This window comes from Nicotiana tomentosiformis, chromosome 9 (genome assembly GCF_000390325.3).
Source record: "Nicotiana tomentosiformis chromosome 9, ASM39032v3, whole genome shotgun sequence".
Taxonomy (NCBI): Eukaryota; Viridiplantae; Streptophyta; class Magnoliopsida; order Solanales; family Solanaceae; genus Nicotiana; species Nicotiana tomentosiformis.
Window position 1 is genome coordinate 55,142,281 of NC_090820.1, and position 23,856 is coordinate 55,166,136.

Here is a 23,856-nt window from a genome sequence, read left to right on the forward strand (position 1 = left end):
AGAGTTTAGTCAAACAAAGAGAACCTAATAGTGGATAACAAATAGAATGTGCATGTGATAGATAAAGGATACATAACAATGGAAAGCAAAGAAAATATACCAAATATACAAAGAATATGTATCAAGTAAAGGATATAAATAGATCAATTCAGCTAAAGAAAGTTGCAAAATTGTGTGTACGGTGACATAAGAATTCTAAGAGTAGATTTACTTAGATTCGAACATGAGTTATGGACAACTACGAGATGGTACGTAGTTAACCTCGTATGGCAATCTTTGAAGCTATAGAGTTTTCAAAGAAAGTTTGGAGGGGTGAAAATACAACCCTCGCGTGACTTGTGTCTGATTGTGTATGACTAAGAGTCGATGAAAAAGTGATGACAATTTAATAAGGCAGCACCAAAAGCATGTGGCAAAAAATATACAGCATAGGCATATGTGAAGACATGTACAACATAGGCATGTACAACATGGATACATGTAAAGAATGTACAATATAGGCATGACAAAGAATATGTAGCCTAAAGCACGCAACAGAGAATACAAGACTTGAAGCACGCAACATAGGATATACGACTTGAAGCACACGATAAAGAATATACCGCTTGAAGTGCATGACAAAGAATACACTGCCAGAAACGCATCACAAACAATAGACTCATTGAAGCATGCAGCGAAGCATATGCAACATGAAGCAAGGATATACAACTTGAAACAAAGAACACACAACTTGTAGTGAAGACTAACGACTTGAAACATGTGACATAAAGAATAAAAATTAGAGTATTGGAGAACCTGTAATCTCTCGAGTAATTGATCAAATCCGATGTGGTTAGAACCTAAAGTATCCCTAACAGAGTCGCCATGTTGTTCTACCCTATTTTGCACGAGACAAAATAAACTACAACTTATAGTACTATACAAGGTTATTAAAGTTTAGAGTCGCTACCTAATATTTAAGGTACACTAGGACACTTATATTACACTATATAATGTACATTTGATTATAGTCTGCGAAACCGTTGAGATTCTGAGTAAGAGTTCAAGTTATCTCGGAGGGAAGGTGTTAGGCATCCCTCAAGATCCACAAAAATATAGTTCTAGTGGACTCGATCAAACAAGAGGGGAGGTTCGAGTAAATACTCACAACTATTTACAAAGAATTCAAATAAGAGGGTGATTAACATGTAGCCAAATAGATAATTAAATACATGCTAGATAATGTGCAAATAAGGTATGCCATTGACTTTGTGTTTTGAAAAAAAAATGATTAAGGTATATCGAATTGTATAGAATATATGAAGTGCACAAGGAGTTATGTTTTGAAAGAATAGACGAAGTGTGAAAATTACTTTAGACAAAGAATGATTAAATATGTAACAAAATATGCAACAAGAATAGAGTATGAAAAGTACAGATAATATATTAAAGAATTGTATCGTAGTGTGAGTTGAATAATATAAAAGAATTGTACTTAAAGAATACATATTGGCTCAAAGTATTTAAACAAAGATTTAAATTTCACAAGAATAAGATTAAGAGAATCTACTTACGATTTGAAGACGAAAACATTGAATGAATGATTAAAGTATGAGAGAACATGAATTAAGGAGTAAAGTGAAAAGAAAAGAATTCTTATTTTCATATGAGTTATTTGACCAAAGAAACAAAAATGTGAAAATATTAGCATGAATGAGTAACTGTTAAAGGAATGAAAATATAAGATATTATGTAGTGACATGTGGAATGTTTATAAATTAACTAAAAAAATATTAATTAAAGGATACACTTTGGAAGATTTCAATTTATGTGCAAAGATTAACTATTTAAGTGAAAAGCTACAAATAAAATTTACTCTAAATGATTGGTAAGAGTGGAAAAGAATAATCTTTCAACAATCTTAATAGATCATGAATAAAAAAAAAAATCAATTTGATAAATGGAATTAGTATGGTATAGGAAAGATGTATCAAAATGTTTATGACATAAAATATTATACCATCAATACAAAGAGATATTCGCGCTAAAAAATTATCATTCAATGAGTAGCTAAAGACCATCTCTCGAGTCATGGTCTTAAAACACAAATTATGTGAGTCAAGCCCAAATGACTACAAAGCCCAAGTCGCTCAAATAAAAGCACAATGATTCAATTCTAATGTCTTTACAAATTATGTCTAGTCAAAATGTGTTAGTTGAAGAATAATTTACATATAAAGAGGTACGAAAGGCATGCTAGTACAGCTTTAAAAAAATATGATTAAGTGATTTGTTTTTATTTTCATGAAAAGAGGATGACATGCTTATTTTAGCTATGCCACTAACCTAATTGATTATTTATATGCTAATTCTAATTGATTGACCAAGTTTAATATACATATTTGACAACCTAAGTTTTCATAGAAATTATGTGAATTATCTAATGTACAAAGTTACAAGTTAATCGGATTATTACTAAGTGCAATTCACCCTAAGTGTTTGGCAATAGATAAACATCAAAGCAAGCAAGCAAACACAATATTTATCTACTACTTTACTATACTTTATGTTTTGGATACATCCAAGAATAGAAAGTGCGAAGCGAGGAGCTTTGATGGGGATTTGTCTTTTCGTCTTTGGGTGAAGTTTCCCGAAAGCAACTTCATGTGATAGTACCTCGCAAGACAAGAAAGGTGAAATTATTAGTAAAGTATAAAGCAAAACAATAAACTAATTTGTTTTTTCTTGATATGACTTTATTTAAAGACGTTTTTCAAACATTGTCATTTAAAAATGATTTAAGAAAAGACTTTTGAAAAATTAATTTTTTTTCTTTGAAAATGGTTAAGAAAATACTTTTTTGAAAGCAATTCTCTTAAAAAATATTTTTGAAGATATCTTTTGGAAAGTAATTTTTGAAAAAATATTTATAAAATAATATAGGAAAATACTCTTTTGAAAATGATTAAAAAAATATTTTTGGAGGCTCGGATGGTGTGTGCCATACAGTAATAAGACATTAGAACGCGAACGCCGACTTGGTAGCAACTCCGGTAGCGAATGCCTCCTGAAGGACATACATTTACATTCGCGTCTTTCATTTTCCTTTGGCTCTCTTCATCACCTCATACATATATTTTTGTTTCGGATCTGAGGGACGGTGTAGTATCTTGTCCTTTATCAGTCAAAACTCATCACGAGGCCTCAAAAAAATTTATTCTCATTGGCCTAGCCCTAGTGTAGTATGCTTGAAAAATAAGTGTCGTATCAGTTCATCTTCAACGATGTCCAACTGCGTAATATTAACACATTAAAAATGGACTTAAGGAAATGTCTTGTCACGTCGTATGTTGACAGGAGATTAATTTGACTGGACTGGATCCGTATTCTGAAATAACTTCTATTGGCTTTCTTGTAATTAACAGACTATATTTTAAGAATTAAAATATTTATTTAATTTAAAACTAAGACTTGTAATATTTATTAAAATGACGAATACTACAATAATATGTGGTAATTATGTTTTTTTTTTAAAAGACAATAATATTGATATTATATCCTAATATTTGAAAAATATGATAGTTATCAATAAATTGCTTAAAATTTAGAAAAATGCAAAAAACGGTAGTATTTAAACAATTGCAATAAAATGATAAAAATTCCTGTATTTTATAAAAATGGAAATAATTATCATTAAATTTCATTACAGTTAAAAAATGTGCAAAACGCTACATTTTATCATTTTTGACAAGGAAGCCTGCAGAATTTAATTTTTAAATACGGAGGGTCAAAATTGAGTATCAACAAGTAGTCACGAGGCCAGGTCAAGACACCTACTAGGACATAATAAACATAATAAAAATATAATAACGAGAAGTAATGGAAGGCAAACAAATAACTGATACAAATGAAGTTAATAACATACACTAATGCCGCAATTGTAAGCATGGAAATAACATAAAGGAAGCAATTAAATAGAACCACCAAAATCAAATACGGATCCAAACTGATAAGACAAGGAAGATTAAAAGCAACTAGAAGTGTTTCACCAATAACTATTTACAACTTGAGATAAACAACAAGAATCACAAACAAGGTACCACCTCGTACATAACAAGAATCACAACCGAGGTACCGCCTCGTATACCACAAGAATCACAAACGAGGTACCGCCTCGTACAAAACAAGTATCATAACCGAGAAACCGCCTCGTATACAACAAGAATCACTACCGAGGTACCTCCTCGTCTACAATAAGAATAATTATCGAGGTACCGCCTCGTATTCATATTTCTCAATTTCAATCACATTCTTTCCTTATACTGCCGCGTGAGCCTTACATTTAAATAGTTTTGAAACTATTGTTCCCGAAATAGCTACACGCACTTTAGCCCACCCTATGACGTCGCGTGGCTTCAAGTAATTACCTTACAAGTAACGCGCACATAAGTCCCACCTTATGCCGCCGCATTGTCACGACCCAAAACTAATCCCCTGTCGTGATGGCGCCTATCGTGGAACTAGGCAAGCCGAGTCAATTCCAAAACAAAAAAGATATTTTCATTTCAAAGATAATTTCAAGGTTATCTAACATAAAAATCTCCATTTAAAGAGTTCAAATCAAAGAAAAACAGAAGTGCGGAAAAGAAAAGCCCGACATCAGGGTGTCCCTAGTCATGAGCATCTACTATAATCTGTCTAACAATATCAAGGCTAACTCAGCCTAGAAAAATAGCTAAATACTACTAGAGGAAGATAGGAGGGAGAAGAGCAGGAGCTGCGATCGCCAAACAGCTACCTTGCTATCTCCAAGAAAAATCTGCAACCAAAACACTCAATAACCGCTACCGTGTCCAGCCACACCTGGATCTGCACACAAGGTGCAGGGAGTAACGTGAGTATGCTAACTCAGTAAGTAACAACAATAAATAAAGACTAAGCAGTAGTGACGAGCAATAAAGCATATAACGTTCATATCAGGAAATCTCAGTAAAATACCACATGCTCTTAAAATCAGGATTTGATTCAACAATTTCGTTTAAACCCAGTTCCAATAAAAATCATTTTACAGACATTTTTATTTTCCAATAGTTTTTCAAACAAAGTCTCAATGCAAAGGTGAGTAAAAATGATGAAATCATAAACAGCCACTCGGGCAGACCTCACAGTCACTCGTGCCACTCGTGCATACCTCACAATCACTCTTGCCACTTGGGCATACCTCACAATCACTCTTGCCACTCGGGCATACCTCACAATCACTCTTGCCTCCCAGTCACTCAGCACTCGGCACTCGCACTCAGTAGGTACCTGCGCTCACTGGGGTGTGTACAGACTCCGGAGGGGCTCCTTCAGTCCAAGCGCTATAATCTGCACGGACAACTCATGTGCAATAATAATAAAGTATGTTGCAGGCGGGCAGCCCCGATCCACACTCTTCCTCACCAATCAGGCCCTTAGCCTCACTCAGTCACAAGTTTGTTGCAGGTGGGCAGCCCCGATCCACACTCATCCTCACAAATCAAGCCACTCGGGCATTTCAGTAAAATAGAGCATTCGACCCAAAGCATTTATATGCATCAAAATAGAGTCATAAAACTGAGTTATGCAGTAAACAAGTATAAACATGACTGAGTATAGATTTTTCAATCGAAAACAGTGAGAGGATGATACGAAACAGCCCCTAAGGGTCCAAACAGCATTGGCACAAGGCGCGAATATGGCATTCAGCCCAATTTACATAAAATCTTTTTAAATCATATAAGTATAAATGGTTTCAACAAAGTATGCAACTTTACAGTTGCTACGGGGCGGACCAAGTCACAAATCCCCAACAGTGCACGCCCACATGCCCGTCACCTAGCATGTGCGTCACCTCAAAATAATAGAATGATACGAAATCCGGGGTTTCATACCCTCAAGACTAGATTTACAATCGTTACTTACCTCAAACCGGTCAAATCTCTACCCCGCAATGCTCTTGCCTCTGGACTCGGCCTCTAATTTCTCCAAATCTATTCACAATCAGTATAACACCATCAATATACGATAATGGAATGAATTCCATAAGAAAAGCTTCAAAATTAGACCAAAACCCGAAATTGGCTCAAAATTTGCCTATGGGGACCACGTCTAGGAATCCAACAAAAGTTACAAAATACGAAAGCCCATTCAACCACGAGTCTACCCATACCAATTTTACCAAAATCCGACCTCAACTCGACCCTCAAATCTACAAATCTAATTTCCAAATTTCTAAGTTTCAATCTCTGATTTACGCCCCAAAATCATGTAATCTAGTCGGATTACTCGATGATAATTTAACATTATGGAGTAGAAATAATCACAAGAGACTTACCTCAAGTTTTCCATGAAAATATATCAAAAATCGCCTCTCCCCAAGCTCTAATTCGTCAAAAATGGCAAATGGGACGAAGTCCCTAGTTTTATAATTCTGCCCAGACATCCTCGATTCTGCCTCGATCTTGGCCTTCAATCGAGGTCTTTGATCCTGGTCCTCAGTCCTACCCCTCGATCCTGATTCTCGATCCGGAGCTCGATCATGCCTTCGATCGTGGCCCTCGACTTTGTGCTCGATCTGGGCTTCGATCGTGGCCCTCGACCCTGAGCTCGATCATGGCTTTGATCGTGGCCCTCGACCTTGAGCTCGATCTAGGCTTTAATCGTGGCCCTCGAACCTAAGATCGATCGTGGCCCTCGACCCTAAGCTCGATCTGGGCTCGATTTCTGGGCAGAAGCAATTTTCCAACAGAAGGAAATTGCAGCAACTGCTCTAGTTCAATTTTTTGATCCGTTAACCATCCGAAACTCACCCGAGGCCCTCGGAACCTCAACCAAATATACCAAAAAATCCTAAAACATCATACGAACTTAGTCGACTCCTAAAATCACCACAAACAACTCTAAAACCATGAATTACACCCCATTTCAAGCCTAATGAACTTTAAAATTTCTAATTTCTGCAAACAACTTCGGAACCTATCAAATCACGTCCGATTGACCTCAAATTTTGCACACAAGTCCTAAATGACATAATAGAGTTATTCCAATTTTTAGAATCAGATTCCGACCCCGATATTAAAAAGTCAACCCCCCGGTCAAACTTCTCAAAAATAAAGCTTTCGGCATTTCAAGCCTAATTCCTCTACGGACTTCCAAATAATATTCTGGACACGCTCCTGAGCCCAAAATCACCATACAGAGCTATTGGAATCATCAAAATTCAAATACGAGATCGTTTACATATAGGTCCATATCCGGTCCACTTTTCTAACTTAAAATTTCAATTATGAGACTAAGTGTCTCATTTCACCCCGAGTTCCTTCCGGACTCGAACCAACTAACCCGATATAATATAATATAGCTGAATAACACAAAAAGAAGTAGGAATGGGGAAAATAGGGTTATAACTCTCGAAACAACCAGCCGGGTCGTTATATCCTCCCCCTCTAAAACATCCGTTCGTCCTCGAACGGGTCTAGAAACATACCTAGTGTCTCGAATAGGCGTGGATATCTGCTCTGCATCTCCCGCTCGGTCTCCCAAGTGGCCTCCTCCACAGGTTGACCTCTCAATCCAAAATAGCCACCGGCTCCACATCATAAGTCATATCACCCTCTAACTGAACCGTGCTGAAATCCAAAACATGGGACGGATCTCCAATATACTTCCGGAGAATGGAAACATGAAACACTGGATGCACACTCGACAAGTTGGGTGGCAAGGCAAGCTTATAAGCCACCTCTCCTATCCTTTGAAGCACCTCAAAAGGCCCAATGAACCGGGGGCTCAACTTGCCCCTCTTTCCAAACCTCATAACACCCTTCATGGGTGATACCTTCAGCAAAACCTTCTCCCCAACCATAAAAGACACATCACGGACCTTCGTATCCGCGTAGCTCTTCTGCCTAGACTGCGCCATGCGAAGCCGCTCCTGCATCAATTTTACCTTATCTAATGCGTCCTGGACCAAGTCTGTACCTAAGAGCTTAGCCCCACCCGGCTCAAACCATCCAACCGTAGATCTACACCTCCTCCCATACAAAGCCTCGTACGGAGCCATCTAAATACTCGACTGATAACTGTTGTTATATGCAAACTCCGCGAGTGGCAGAAACTGGTCCCATGAACCCCCAAAATCAATGACACAAGCACGCAACGTGTCTTCCAATATCTGAATAGTGCGCTCGGACTGCCCGTCCATCTGAGGGTGAAAAGCTATGCTTAACTCAACCTGAGTGCCCAACTCTCGCTGCACGGCCCTCCAAAACCGCGATGTGAACTGAGTACCCCTATGTGAACTGATGGAAACTGGGACACCATGCAGGCGAACGATCTCTCGAATGTAAATTTCAGCCAACCGCTCTGAAGAGTAAGTAGTACCAATTGGAATGAAGTGCGCGGACTTGGTCAGCCAATCCACAATAACCCAAATAGCGTCGAACTTCCTCGAAGTCCGTGGGAGCCCAACTACAAAGTCCATAGTGATCCGCTCCCACTTCCACTCTGGGATCTCTAACCTTTGAAGCAAGCCACCTTGTCTCTGATACTCATACTTAACCTGCTGATAGTTTAGACACCGAGCCACAAACCCAACTAAATCCTTCTCCATCCGCCTCCACCAATAGTGCTACCTCAAATCCTGGTACATCTTCGCAGCACCCGGATGGATGGAATACCGCGAGTTGTGTGCCTCTTCAAGAATCAGCTCTCGAAGCCCATCTACACTAGGCACACATATCCGGCCATGCATTCTCAGCACCCTGTCATCACCAATAGTCACATCCCTAGCATCACCTCTCTGAACCCTGTCCTGAAGAACGAGCAAGTGAGGGTCATCATATTGACGCTCCCTGATACGGTCATAAAGAGAAGACCTGGAGACCACACAAGCCAATACCCGACTAGGCTCCGAAATATCCAATTTGACAAGTTGGTCTGCCAAGTTCTGGACATATAATGCCAAAGGTCTCTATGCTACTGGAAGATCCTTCTGCTTTAACAGATATTGCAGACTCTGGTGATCAGTATAGATCTCACAATGAACCCCATACAAATAAAGACGCCAAATCTTCAAGGCGTGAACAATGGCTGCTAACTCAAGATCATGGATAGGATAGTTCTTCTCATGGATCTTCAACTGGCGTGAGGCATAGGCAATCACCCTACCCTCCTGCATTAAAACACAACCAATGCCTATCCTCGAGGCATCACAATACACGGTGTAAGAACCTGAAGCTGATGGAAAAACTAACACTGGAGTTGTAGTTAAAGCATTCTTGAGCTTCTGAAAGCTCTCCTCACATTCATCCGACCACCTGAATGGAGCACCCTTTTGGGTCAATTTGGTCAAGGGCAATGAAATATATGAAAATCCCTCCACAAAGCGATGGTAGTAACCCGCCAAACCAAGAAAGCTCCTAATCTCCATGGCTGAGGACGGTCTGGGCCAACTCTGCACCGCCTCTATCTTCTTCGGATCCACCTGAATACCCTCACTGGACACCACGTGCCCCAATAATGCTACTGTACTGAGCCAAAACTCACATTTAGAGAACTTTGCATAAAGCTTCTCCTCCTTCAATCTCTGCAATACAACCCTCAAATGCTGAGAGTGCTCTTCCTAGCTACGAGAGTACACCAGGATGGCGTCAATGAATACAACGACGAATGAGTCCAAATAGGGTTGGAATACACTGTTCATCAGATGCATGAACGTTGTTGGGCCATTGGTCAGCCCAAAAGACATCACCATAAACTCATAATGGCCATATCGGGTTCTGAAAGTTGTCTTGAGAATATCTGAATCCCGAATCTTCAGCTGGTGATAACCGAACCTCAAATCAATCTTGGAGAACACCCACGCTCCCTGAAGCTGGTCGAATAAATCATCAATACGAGGCAAAGGATACTTGTTCTTGACTGTGACCTTGTTCAACTGTCTGTTATTAATACACATTCTTATGGAACCATCCTTCTTTTTCACAAATAGAACCGGTGCACCCCAAGGTGACACACTAGGCCGAATAAACCCCTTATCAAGGAGTTCCTGAAGTTGTTCTTTCAATTCCTTCAACTCTGTCGGTGCCATACGATACGGTGGAATAGAAATGGGCTGAGTGCCCGACACCAAATCAATACCAAAGTCAATATCCCTGTCAGGCGGCATGCCCGGTAGGTCTGCAGGAAACACATCTGGAAAATCACGTACCACTGGAACAGAATAAATGATAGGAGTCTATGCACTAACATCCCTCACAAAAGCCAAATAAGATAGGCAACCCTTCTCAATTATGTGCTGAGCCTTCAAATATGAAATCACCCTACTTGGTACATAATCTATAGAACCACTCCACTCACCCCTCGGAATTCCTGGCATAGCCAATGTCACTGTCTTAGCGTGATAATCTAGAACAGCATGACATGGAGATAACCAATCCATGCCCAATATCACATCAAAGTCAACCATACTGAGCAACAATAGATCTACTCGGGTCTCCAAACCCCCAATAATCACCACACAGGACCGATATACACGGTCAACAATAATATTATCGCCCACAGGAGTAGATACATGTACAGATGAAACTAAAGACTCACGGGGCATATCGAGAAAATAGGCAAAATACGAGGAAACATATGAATACATGGAACCAGGGTCAAATAAAATTGAGGTATCTCTATGGCATACTGAGACAATACTTGTAATCACAGCATCTGAAGCAATAACATATGGTCTGGCAGGGAGAGCATAGAAATGGGACTGACCACCCCCTGATCTGCCTCCCACTCTAGGGCGACCCCTAGCTGACTGACCTCCACCCCGAGCTGTCTGGGCGGATGGTGAGGTAGTTGGGGCTGTAGTCAAAGGCTGATTCCTCTGTTGAGATAGACCTCCATGACGATGAGGACACTGCCTCCACATATGCCCAAGCTCCCCACACTCAAAACATCTCTCTGGTGCTGGCGGCGGACACTGAAGGGAACCCCTAGCACCGGGATGACTGGTAGAAGAACCTGGCATGGAAGAGCCCTGAACAGGTGGAGCACGGGACGAACTCTGAACTGGAAGGGCACTAAGTGATGAGTGGACCTGATGAGAATTGTGCCAGATGGTGCACCCCGATGAAATGGTCGAGCTGACTGAGCCTGTCTGAAATGACGACCTCTACCGTGCTGGAACTGACCCCCAAAAGGAGCACTGCTGAATCCACCCTGACCACGAGGCCTCTTGGCCTCCCGCTCAACCCTCTCCTGACCGCAAACCATCTCAATCTAGCGAGCAATGTCGACAACCTCATCAAAGGTAGCACCCGAAACTCGCTCTCTGTTCATAAGCAACTGTAGCTGACAAGTGAGGCCATCAATAAACCTTATGATCCTCTCTCTGTCCGTGGGAACCAACCAGATAGCATGACGGGCCAACTCGGAGAACCACATCTCATACTGCATCACAGACATATCACCCTGGTGTAGCCGCTCAAACTGTCTACGTAGCTCCTCTCTGCGGGATCGAGGCACGAACTTCTCCAAAAAGACCACGGAGAACTGCTGCCAAGTAAGGGGTGTTGCGCTAATAGGCCTACGCCTCTCGTAAGTCTCCCACCATCTGAGTGCAGCCCCAGAAAACTGAAAGGTAGTGAACGAGACCCCACAAGTCTCCAAAATACCAGCAGTACGGAGTATCCTCTGACACCTATCTAAAAAGTCCTGAGCGTCCTCTCTCTCTGTGCCACTGAAAGGTGGTGGCTGAAGTCTCCCAAACCTCTCCATAGCAGGAAATACATAATCCTGAGCATCAGCACCCGGATGGGCTGGTGGTGCCTCTGGTGTCTGAAGTCCCTGAATAACCTGCTCGAGTGTGCGAGGGATGGGAGTCTAAGTGGTTGCGGCCTAAGAAGTGGTTGCGGCCGTCGAAATAGAAACCGCCTGACCAAGGCCAATACACGCTGTCAGAATCTAATCTAGGGCCTCTTGAAGGCCTGGAATCACAATAGGTACATGTGGTGCCTAAGCTGGTGCATCAACAACTGGAACTTGGTCCTGATCTGGGACAACCGGTGGAACTATATGTACTGCCCTAACTGTTGTACGGGCTGCACCTCTGCCCCTACCACGGCCTCTACCACGGGCTCGGCCTCTCACGGCCCTGGCTGGTGGTACTGGTGGCTGGCCCTCCTGACCGGTAGAACGAGTCCTCACCATCTGTGAGAGAATGAAACAATAGATGTTCAGTTACTAGAATCAACAGATTCGCACGACAAGAATTCAAGAATGTGGAGTTTCCTAAAGGTTCTACAGCCTCCTGAAGATAAGTACAGACGTCTCCGTACCGATCCGCAAGACTCTACTAAACCCGCTCATGACTCGTGAGACCTATGTAAACTAGGCTCTGATACCAATCTGTCATGACCCAAAACTAACCCCCGGTCGTGATTGCGCCTATCGTGGAACTAGGCAAGCCGACTCATTTCCAAAACAAAAAGATATTTTCATTTCAAAGATAATTTCAAGGTTATCTAACATAAAAACCTCCATTTAAAGAGTTCAAATCAAAGAAAAACAGAAGTGCGGAAACGAAAAGCCCGACATCGGGATGTCACTAGTCATGAGCATCTACTATAATCTGTCTAACAATATCAAGGCTAACTGAGCCTGGAAAAATAGCTAAATACTACTAGAGGAATATAAGAGGGAGAAGAGCAGGGGCTGCGATCGCCAAACAGCTACCTTATTATCTCCAAGAAAAATCTGCAACCAGAACACTCAATAACCGCTACCGTATCCAGCCACACCTGGATCTACACACAAGGTGCAGGGAGTAACGTGAGTACGTCAACTCAGTAAGTAACAACAATAAATAAATACTGAGCAGTAGTGACTAGCAATAAAGCATATAACGTTCATATCAGGAAATCTCAGTAAAATACCACATGCTCTTAAAAATCAGGATTTGAATCAAACATCTCGTTTAAACCCAGTTCCAATAAAAATCATTTTACAGACATTTTTATTTTCCAATAGTTTTTCAAACAAAGGCTCAATGCAAAGGTGAGCAAAAATGATGAAATCATAAACAGCCACTCGGGCAGACCGCATAGTCACTCGTGCCACTCAGGCATACCTCACAATCACTCTTGCCACTCGGGCATACCTCACAATCACTCTTGCCTCCCATTCACTCAGCACTCGGCACTCGCACTCAGTAGGTACCTGCGCTCATTGGGGGTGTGTACAGACTCCGGAGGGGCTCCTTCAGCCCAAGCGCTATAATCTGCACGGACAACTCACGTGCGATAATAATAAAGTATGCTGCAGGCAGGCAGCCCCGATCCATACTCTTCCTCACCAATCAGGCCCTCGGCCTCTCTCAGTCACAAGTATGCTGCATGCGGGCAGCCCCGATCCACACTCATCCTCACAAATCAAGCCACTCGTGCATTTCAGTAAAATAGGGCATTCGGCCCAAAGCATTTATATGCATCAAAATAGAGTCATAAAACTGAGTTATGCAGTAAACAAGTATAAACATGACTGAGTATAGATTTTTCAATCAAAAACAGTGAGAGGATGATACGAAACAACCTCTAAGGGTCCAAACAGCATTGGCACAAGGCCCAAACATGGCATTCAGCCGAATTTACATAAAATCTTTCTAGATCATATAAGTATCAATGGTTTCAACAAAGTATGAAACTTTACAGTTGCTACGGGGCTGACCAAGTCACAAATCCCCAACAGTGCACGCCCACACGCCCATCACCTAGCATGTGCGTCACCTTAAAATAATAGAATAATACGAAATCTGGGGTTTCATACCCTCATGACTAAATTTACAATCGTTACTTACCTCAAACCAGACAAATCTCTACCCCACAATTCTCATGCCTCTGGACTCGGCCTCCAAATGCTCCAAATCTATTCACAATCAGTATAACACCATCAATATATGATAATGTAATGAATTCCACAAGAAAAGCTTCAAAATTAGACCAAAACCCAAAATTGGCTCAAACTTCGCCTGTGGGGCCCACGTCTCGGAACCCAACAAAAGTTATAAAATATAAAATCCCATTCAACCACGAGTCTACCCATACCAATTTTACCAAAATCCGACCTCAACTCGACCCTCAAATCTACAAATCTAATTTCCAAATTTCTATGTTTCAATCTCTGATTTACGTCCCAAAATCATGTAATCTAGTCGGATTACTCGATGATAATTTAACATTATGGAGTAGAAATGATCACAAGAGACTTACCTCAAGTTTTCCATGAAAATATATCAAAAATCGCCTCTCCCCAAGCTCCAATTCGTCAAAAATGGCAAATGGGACGAAGTCCCTATTTTTATAATTCTGCCCAGACATCCTCGATTCTGCCTCAATCTTGGCTTTCAATCGAGGTCTTCGATCCTGGTCCTCGGTCCTACCCCTCGATCCTAATTCTTGATCCGGAGCTCGATCATGCCTTCGATCGTGGCACTCGACTCTGTGCTCGATCTGGGCTTCGATCGTGGCCCTTGACCCTGAGCTCGATCATGGCTTCGATCGTGACCCTAGACCTTGAGCTCGATCTGGGCTTCGATCATGGCCCTCGACCCTGAGCTCGATCATGCCTTCAATCGTGGCCCTCGACCCTGAGCTCGATCTGGGCTCGATTTCTAGGCAGAAGCAATTTTCCAACAGAAGGAAATTGCAACAGTTGTTCTAGTTCAATATTTTGATCTGTTAACCATCCGAAACTCACCCGAGGCCCTCGGGACCTCAACCAAATATACCAACAAGTCCTAAAACATCAAACGAACTTAGTCGAATCCTCAAATCACCTCAAACAACGCTAAAACCATGAATTACACCCCAATTCAAGCCTAATGAACTTTGAAATTTCTAATTTCTACTAACAACTCCGGAACCTATCAAATCACGTCCGATTGACCTCAAATTTTGCACACAAGTCCTAAATGACATAACAGAGGTTTTCCAATTTTTAGAAGCAGATTCCGAGCCCAATATCAAAAAGTCGACGCCCCGGTCAAACTTTTCAAAAATAAAACTTTCGGCAGCCTATTTCCTCTACGGACTTCCAAATAATATTCTGGACATGCTCCTAAATCCAAAATTAACATATAGAGCTATTGGAATCATCAAAATTTAAATCCGAGGTCGTTTACATATAGGTCCATATCTGGTCCACTTTTCTAACTTAAAATTTCAATTATGAGACTAAGTGTCTCATTTCACCCCGAGTTCCTTCCGGACTCGGACCAACTAACCCGATATAACATAACAAAAAGAAGTAGGAATGGGGAAAACAGGGTTATAACTCTCGAAACAACCGGTCGGGTCGTTACACGCATGCACATTAACACTTATCGTTATACCACCGCATGTGCATCAATATCACATCACAACAACTAGGGGTGTTCAAAACCGAACCGAAACTGAAACCGAATCGAAACCGAAGCTTAATGGCTTATTGGTATCGGGTTAACGATTTAACGGACGGGGAACGGATTGAAATTGTTTTATTAACGGCTTATCGGTTTGGGGGCGAATTATTTAATTTTCTTAACGGATAATCCGTTAACCCGTTAAGAATATATATATATATATATATATATATATATATATTAAATATTAAAAACTCTTCCACTTCTTCTAGCTATTTGCTTAGCTTATTCTCCCACCCTACTATAATATTATTTAAGTTGTTGTCTATGGTTCACCTCTGCTTTTGTTTTTTAAAACTAATGACTGCTGTCTATGTTTAATAGAAGAACAACAGTGTTGTTGCCACAACTTTTATCCCACAATATTGACGATAGTACTGTCTTGAATTATGTTCTGGGGAAATAGCGCATCTGCATTTCCTGTAAATTGTTTACTACTTATAATCCATCCCTATTTCTATACATAACTGCCTTTTGCTCGATGTTGTTTGTATGGTTAATGATATAGCGTGAAATGCCTGGTTGAGAGTTTAAGTTAGAAATTTGAAGTGGTTGTTTGAACTTTGAAGCTGCATAAATTCAAGCTCTGTTAGGCGTTAGCTGCAGGCCAAATATTTTTGTGTATTCTGCTCATTTATGGATTAATCATTTTGAAATATGTATCCTGGACTCACTTTGAATATAGACTGAAATTTCCTATTCTGAATTTGTATGCTAGGCGTTAACAGACATATGTATGTATGGATTCATGTAATGTAGTCTGCTTTGGGATTTAATGGTAGGCGTTAGCATACATGTATGTCTGGACTCATATGTAGTCTGCTTTGGGATGTAATCTAGCCTACAATGTGTTCTACTTTTTTCACTCTACAACACATGACACACTACATCATTCTTATGTAGGCATTAGCATACATGTTTGTCGGGACTCAATGTGTAATTTTCTATTATGAATTTATATGTTAGGCGGTCAACAAACAATTAATGCACGCAATATAGATTTAATTAGGCTGATAAACCGTCCGATAACCGCCCGATAAGAGCTAAACCGATACCAATCTGCCCGATATCTTATCGGGTGGCTAGCGGATTAATACATTTAAAAGCCGATAATCGTTAAGCCAAACTGTTAAGAGTAATTAACCGCCCAATCCGCCCGATAAGCAGCCCTAACAACAACAACTCGCACCACAAGTGCCCATATATCACAACTTGCCAATAATCAACAAATATCAATGTTTCCACAACAATAGCCCATGGCTCAACCACAATGTGTACAAAAATATCAACAATAAAAATGAATGTAAATTTCTCAATAAGAAGGATATCTCAACAATTAACAACTTCGCCTCAATGTGATAGCGGCTTTCACAACTTTAACACCAACAACTCAACAATGAAAGAGATAATGTACGACCACGATATAAAATAAGAATAACTCACAATGGAAGAGATAACATGTAACGATAGCTTCAAATAAGGATGATCAACAATGGAAGAGATGACATGTAACAATGACTTCAAATAATGATAAATCTACAATGGAAGAGCTAACATGAGATAATGACTTCAAATAATGATCAATCAATAATGGAAGAGAAAACATGTAACAATGAAAGAGGAAACAACTTCAATTAAAGCATAAGAGCAAAATATCAAGTAAGATGTAGAAAAAGTGTTAACAAAGTCATTTAAGGCATGTAAGGATAGACTAACACAAGTAAGTGTAGATTAACGATGAAAATCTAAATCGGTCAAATACCACATATAACCCGTGCACCCACTTGTCACCTTGCGTACACGGCTATCACATAATACAAATGACACAATCAATCCAAAACCCTAAGGGATAGTTCCCCCACACAAAGTTAGGCAAGAAACTTACCTCAACTAGGCCAACTCAACCCTTGAAAATAGCTTTCCCCCTAAAATTTGCCTCCACACAGCTCAAATCTAACCAAAATTGACTTAATATCATCACACAATGCAAGGAAAAATAATTATAATATATAAAGCTATGATCTTTACACATGTCCCAAATATTCAACCAAAGTCATCCCCGGGCCCGTCCGGTCAAAACCCAAGTCCAAATGTAGATTTCGAATACCCATAACCCCACGAGTCGATATATATGATTTATTTCAATATCCGAGTCCAAATCGACTCTCAAAACTCAAATTCTTATTTTTCAAAAACATGATAATATTCCACAAATTTTCACTTTGATTCACATGATTTTAATGTTAAATCTAAGATATATTGATGAAATATAGTTGGAAATTGATTAGAATCACTTACCCAAAGTTTGTAGATGAAAATCTCCTCTCCAAATCGCCTTGTACCGAGTCTATGGTTTTAAAATGAGAGAATATGAGATAAAATCCCGACTCCCAGCCCTTTTGCCATGCTACAAATTTCGCATTTGTGACACAGGGTTCGCATTTGCGAGCCCTCACAATAGTGGACCAGGTATTGCATTTGCGAACCCTGATAGCCTCAATAATTATCACAATTGCGACAAAGGGTTCGCAATTGCGAAGCTGGATTTCTTCGCAAAAGCGAACAATTGTTCGCAAAAGCGACCCATGCCTTAGGTATTCTGACTTCGCAATTGCAAAGGGGCCAGTCACAATTGCGACATCAGAGACCTCCCTTCACCTTCGTAATTGCGAGGCTGGTGCTTGCAATTACAATAACAGAGCACCAGCAACACCAACAACTCATTTTCAGTTTAATTTATTCTGAAACATGTATGAAACTTATCTGAGCCCCCGAGTCTCCAAACAAAACATCCACACAAGTCTAAAAAAATCATATGAACTTGCTCGCGTGATCAATATTTATAACTTAGGCTTCTAAACCAAGAATCAAACTATCCAAATCAACCCAAAATATTCCCGCAACGAAACTAATGAACCCCGTAAGTCATAAAACCATAAACACACATGTGTGAAGTATCAAAAGGGGAAATGAGGCGCAATTACACAAAACGATCGGTCGGGTCGTCATAGTGTTTTTATGAGAAGTTGGTTGATTTTGATATGCTATCTCATGCCCCACACCTATTTCATATTTGTTGGCAAATATGAGTTATTTTATATTGAGCTGTTGCTACACGCTTTAATAGGTTGTTGATATTTGTTCCGTTATGCACATTGTTGTCAATTATATTTTGATAACATGCACAAGTTATTTGACTAGTGAGTGTCATGACTACAAACTCGTCACTACTCCACTGAGATTAGTATTGATACTTATTGGGAACTGATTGTGGTGTACTCATACTATGCTTCTGCACATTCTTTGTGCAGATCTAGGTACATCGTGTTGAGATTATTGATAAGATTGATTGCTTGAGCTAGCTGGAGACTTCAAGATATCCTTGTTGTTCCATTTGCAGGCCTCGGAGTCACCCTCTTACTTTATTTTATGTATCCCAAACAATGATGTATTTTGAGACTTCTTATGTAATCCATGTAGAGCTTATGACTCAGTATTACAAGGTTTTGGGATGATGACTGTTGTATCTCTGTTTGGCTGTGTTATGACATTTCTCGATTTCTATTTAATTTTAAGTTGTTATATTCTAATTGATATTGTTATGTGATAGGCTTACCTAGTCTTAGGGACTAGGTGTCATCATGACCCTTACGGAGGATTTTGGGTCGTGACAAGTTGGTATCAGAGCTCTAGGTTCATAGGTACTACGACTCATAAGCAAGTTTAGTAGAGTCTTGCAGATCAGTACAAAGGCATCTGTACTATCTTCGAGAGGCTACATAACTATTAGTAAATTTGACTTCTTTCATTTCCTATTGTGCGGATTTATTGATTTTAGAGTTTGAGCCTTTGTCTTTCTATTCTCTTAGATATGGTGAGGACACGAGCTTCAGTTACTAATGAAGATGCCCCCAGTGTCATGTTGCTAGAGGCCGGGGTAGAGGAAAAAGCGAGGCACGTGCCACAATAAGAGGTTGTGCTAGGATTGCGACTGAGGAGCCACCAGTAGCTCCGATTGGGGAGTAGGCACCCAAGGTGCATGTTGCTATCCCTGGACTTTAAGAGACTTTGGCACACTTTCTGAGCATGTTTGGGACTTTGGCCCAGGAGGGACTAATTTTGGTTGCACCAGCTACTTCACTGCCTGGGGGAGGGTTCTAGACTCCCGCTACACATACTCTAGCGTAGTAGGCTCATGTCAATTAGGCTCCGGGTGTCATAGTTGTGCAGCCCGTGATTGCGGTTCAGCTCAAGGTCGGGTCACTTGCATCGGTTGAGGATCATATAAGGTTAGATAGATTCCAGAAGTACCATCCTCCTCATTTCAATGGCGAGGATTTACATGGTTTATTAGACCAGTGTCATCGTATTCTTCTTGCTTTGGGCATAGTGGAGTTGAGCGGGTTCGACCTTACTACTTTCCAGCTGATGGGGCCCGCGTTTAGTTGGGCAAGTAGGCCAGTTGGTGCGGTGCCACCTACTTGGTCCTAGTTCACTGATCTCTTCTTGACGGAGTTCATTCAACAGACCCGCGGGGATGAGTTGCGCAACGAGTTCGAGCAGTTACGTCATGGGAGTATGAATTTGTCGAGAGTATGCTATGAGGTTTACAGAGTTATCTCGTCATGCACCTGCCTTGGTTTCCACTGTTAGAGAGAGGGCTCGCAGATTTATTGAAGGACTCGCTTATCGCCTCAGATTTGGGATGGCATGAGAGTTGGAGACTAAGACTCCATTCCACCAGGTTGTGGAGATTTCTAGGAGGTTGGAGTGTATTTGGAGGTAGGAGAGGGGGATAGCATGTAGGAAAGGGGGATAGGGAGGCAAAGAGGCCTCGATGTTTTAGAGGATTCACCGATTCCCACTCTTCGGTTACAGCTCGTCATGGCAGAAGCTTTATTAGTCGGCCAGTTCATTCTACATTTCAGGCTACTCATAGTGATCCATCTAGCCAAGCACCTTAGGGTACTCATATTGGACATCCATCTTTCAGTGCACCTTCTGCACGGGGTTCCAACAATGATTATTCTAGCCGTTCGGGGTAGGCTCAGTACAAGTAGCCATGCCCGTAGAGAGGTTATTTTGAGTATGGTGATACCAGGCATATTGTGAGAGATTGTCCCATACTTTGGAGGGGTGGACCTTTGTAGGTTACCCCACTTGCACAACCAGCTAGGGGTGGAGGACAGGCGGGTAGAGGACATCCTAGAGGGGGAGGTCAAGCACGTATTTATGCTTTCCCTGTTAGGACTGAGCTGGTTGCATCAGATTGTTCCAGTCTTGCACAACCAACACGTATTGTTCCAGTCTATCATAGAGATACATCAATTTTCTTTGATCCAGGCTCTACTTATTCGTATATGTCTTCTTATTTTGCTTTATATTTGGATATATCTTGTGATTCTTTGGGCACCCCTGTTTATGCATCTACGTTCGTTGGGGATTCTACTGTGGTGGACCGTGTCTATCATTCTTGTTTGGTCACTATTGGGGATTTTGAGACTAAGGTTGGCCTTCTATTAGTAATATAGTGGATTTTGATGTGATTTTGGGTATGAATTGGTTATCACCATATCACGCTATTCTTGATTGTCACGGTAAGACGGTGACGTTGACTATCCTGGGGTTGCCGAGGTTGGAGTGGAGAGGCTATCTGGATCATGTTCCTAGTATGGTGTTGTCTTTTCTAAAGGCACAACGGATGGTTGAGAAGGGGTGCTTGGCATACTTAGCCTCTGTGAGGGATGTTAGTGATGATGATACCCATGCAGTTGAGTCAGTTTAGGTAGTGCGTGAGTTTCCAGATTTATTTCCAGCAGACCGATCGGGCATGCGACCCGATAGGGATATTGATTTTGATATTGACTTGGTGTCGGGCACTCAGCCCACATCTATCCCACTGTACCACATGGCTCCGGTAGAGTTGAAGGAATTAAAGGAACAACTTCATGAGTTTCTCGATAAAGGGTTCATCAGACCGAGTGTCTCACCTTGGGGTGCTCCAGTTCTATTTGTGAAGAAGAAGAAGAAGAAGAACGATTCTATGAGGATGTGCATTGACTACAGGTAGTTGAACAACGTTACAGTCAAGAACAAGTATCCACTACCACGTATTGATATTAGCCTCAAGGTGCTCAAGTATTCTCAAAGATTGATTTGATATTGGGGTACAATCAGTTGAAGATACGGGCTTCTGATATTCTGAATACGACTTTCAGTACCCGCTATGGCCACTATGAGTTCTTAGTTATGTCTTTTGGACTGACCAATTCCCCAACACTTTTTATGTACTTGATGAATAGCGTGTTTTGGCCGTACCTGGATTCATTCGTCATTATGTTTATAGATGATATACTAGTGTATTCTCGCAGACGAGAGGAGCATGAGCAGCACTTGAGGATCTTGCTCTAGACTTTGAGGGAGAAGATGCTATATGCTAAGTTCTCCAAGTGCGAGTTTTGGTTAGACTCGGTGGCATTCTTGGGTCACACGGTGTCCAGTGAGGGGATTAAGGTGGATCTGAAGAAGATTAGGGAAGTTCAGAGTTGGCCTAGACCTTCTACCGCAACTGAGATCTGGAGTTTTCTAGGTTTGGCGTGGTATTATAGCTGTTTCGTAGAGGGTTTCTCGTCCATTGCAGCTCATTTGACTAGATTAACTCGGAAAGGTGCCCCATTAAGGTGGTCTGACCAGTGTCAAGAGAGCTTTCAGAAGCTGAAAATTGCCTTGACTATAACTCCAGTTCTAGTTTTGTCTTCAGCATCGTATTCATATACAGTCGCAAATGTTAGGTTCGCAATTGCCGAACATTAGTGGCATTTTTGACATTCTTGGGGCTGGGCAGGCTTCGCATTTATGACGCATGTGTCGCATTTGCATAGGTCACATTTGCCAACCTATGGTCGCAAATGTGACATCTGCAAATGGGTTAATAAGTGGAATTTCGGGACTTAGACTCATTATTTCATATTTTGAGATTGGGGGCTCGGTTTGAGACGATTTTTTAGGTCATTTTTACCAATTGGATTTAGTAAGTATTTTTTTCCTGGATTTGATTATTTTTCATTGATACCGTCTTTGATTTAGAATTTAATTGATGAATCCATAAACGAAAATTTGGGGTTTTTTTAAAAACTTCTCTAAAAATAAAAATTTGAGATTTCAAAGCCGATTTGGACTTGATTTTGAAAATCAATCACATATTTGGACTCGTAATCGGGATCTATCCCTTAACTCAGGTTTTGACTGGGCAAACCCGAGGTTTAATTCTGTTGACTTTTTGGGAATTGTGTAAAGATCTCAACTTTATTAATTACAATTGATTTCTCATGCATTGTTTGATATTATCGAGCCATTTTTGGTTAGATTTGAGCCGGATGGAGGTGAACTGCAAAGGAAAGTATTTTTAGAGTATTGATTTGGTTTAATTAAGATAAGTATCTTGCCTAACCTTCATTGGGGTAATTACCCCTTAGGTTTTGGTCTAAACTGAATATGTGTGTTATGTGAAACGACGTGTATACGAAGTGACGAGTTTGTATCCTACCTTATGTGTGGTATATGACCGGATTAGACCTCCGTTTGTTAATATGCCTTGAAATTGGGGTTTGATATATGAAACATGCCTTACTTTTGAATACTCTCCGCACTCTCTGCTTTTAGTGATTCATCTTCTGCAAATAGTGATTCAACTTTGCGAGTAGCGATTCTGGAATCCTGAGAGTTGTGACATGGCTCAATTCTGGATACTTCAAGCACCATTTCGCTTTTAGCGACTTAGAACTACGTTTGGTGATCTTCCTTAGATGTTATCAGTACTTCTCATCTTATGTAAAAACAACTGCACAATTGTGGCTCCTTTGATCCTTTCTTCATTATTTCCATCTTCTTATACTCAAAATCAATTGAAACCAGAAATCATGCAACTTTGCATCACTCAAAGCTGACAAAAACTTAACTGAAGATGTACATAAGTGATAAGTTGATAGAACCCCAACTTATCAATACCATATGAAATTAGATATATAGGAATGTGCCTCAAACAACTATGGACTTTTTCATTGGCTTATGTGTAAATTAGTTAACCCAAATATCAACTTACTTATGATTTCTATAAGCCAAAGAGATTGAAAGTCTAGGATTCTCATCTAAGAGTATTGATTTTTATTAAAGTGTTATATTTATCATGTTACTATCTAATGTTAACATTTGATTTCCATAAAAAACGTACATGAGAGTCATGTGATAATAAGGTGGTATCAATAAATTTGAGAAAAAATCTTGTTAGAGATTGTCCGACCTATTCTCGGTTACTCACAAGCTAAACAAGAGGCCTTGAAGATATCTCCAACATTTATAGAAGGATCTATGTAGGTCGTGGGCAACTAAGGAATTTTAGAAGAAGA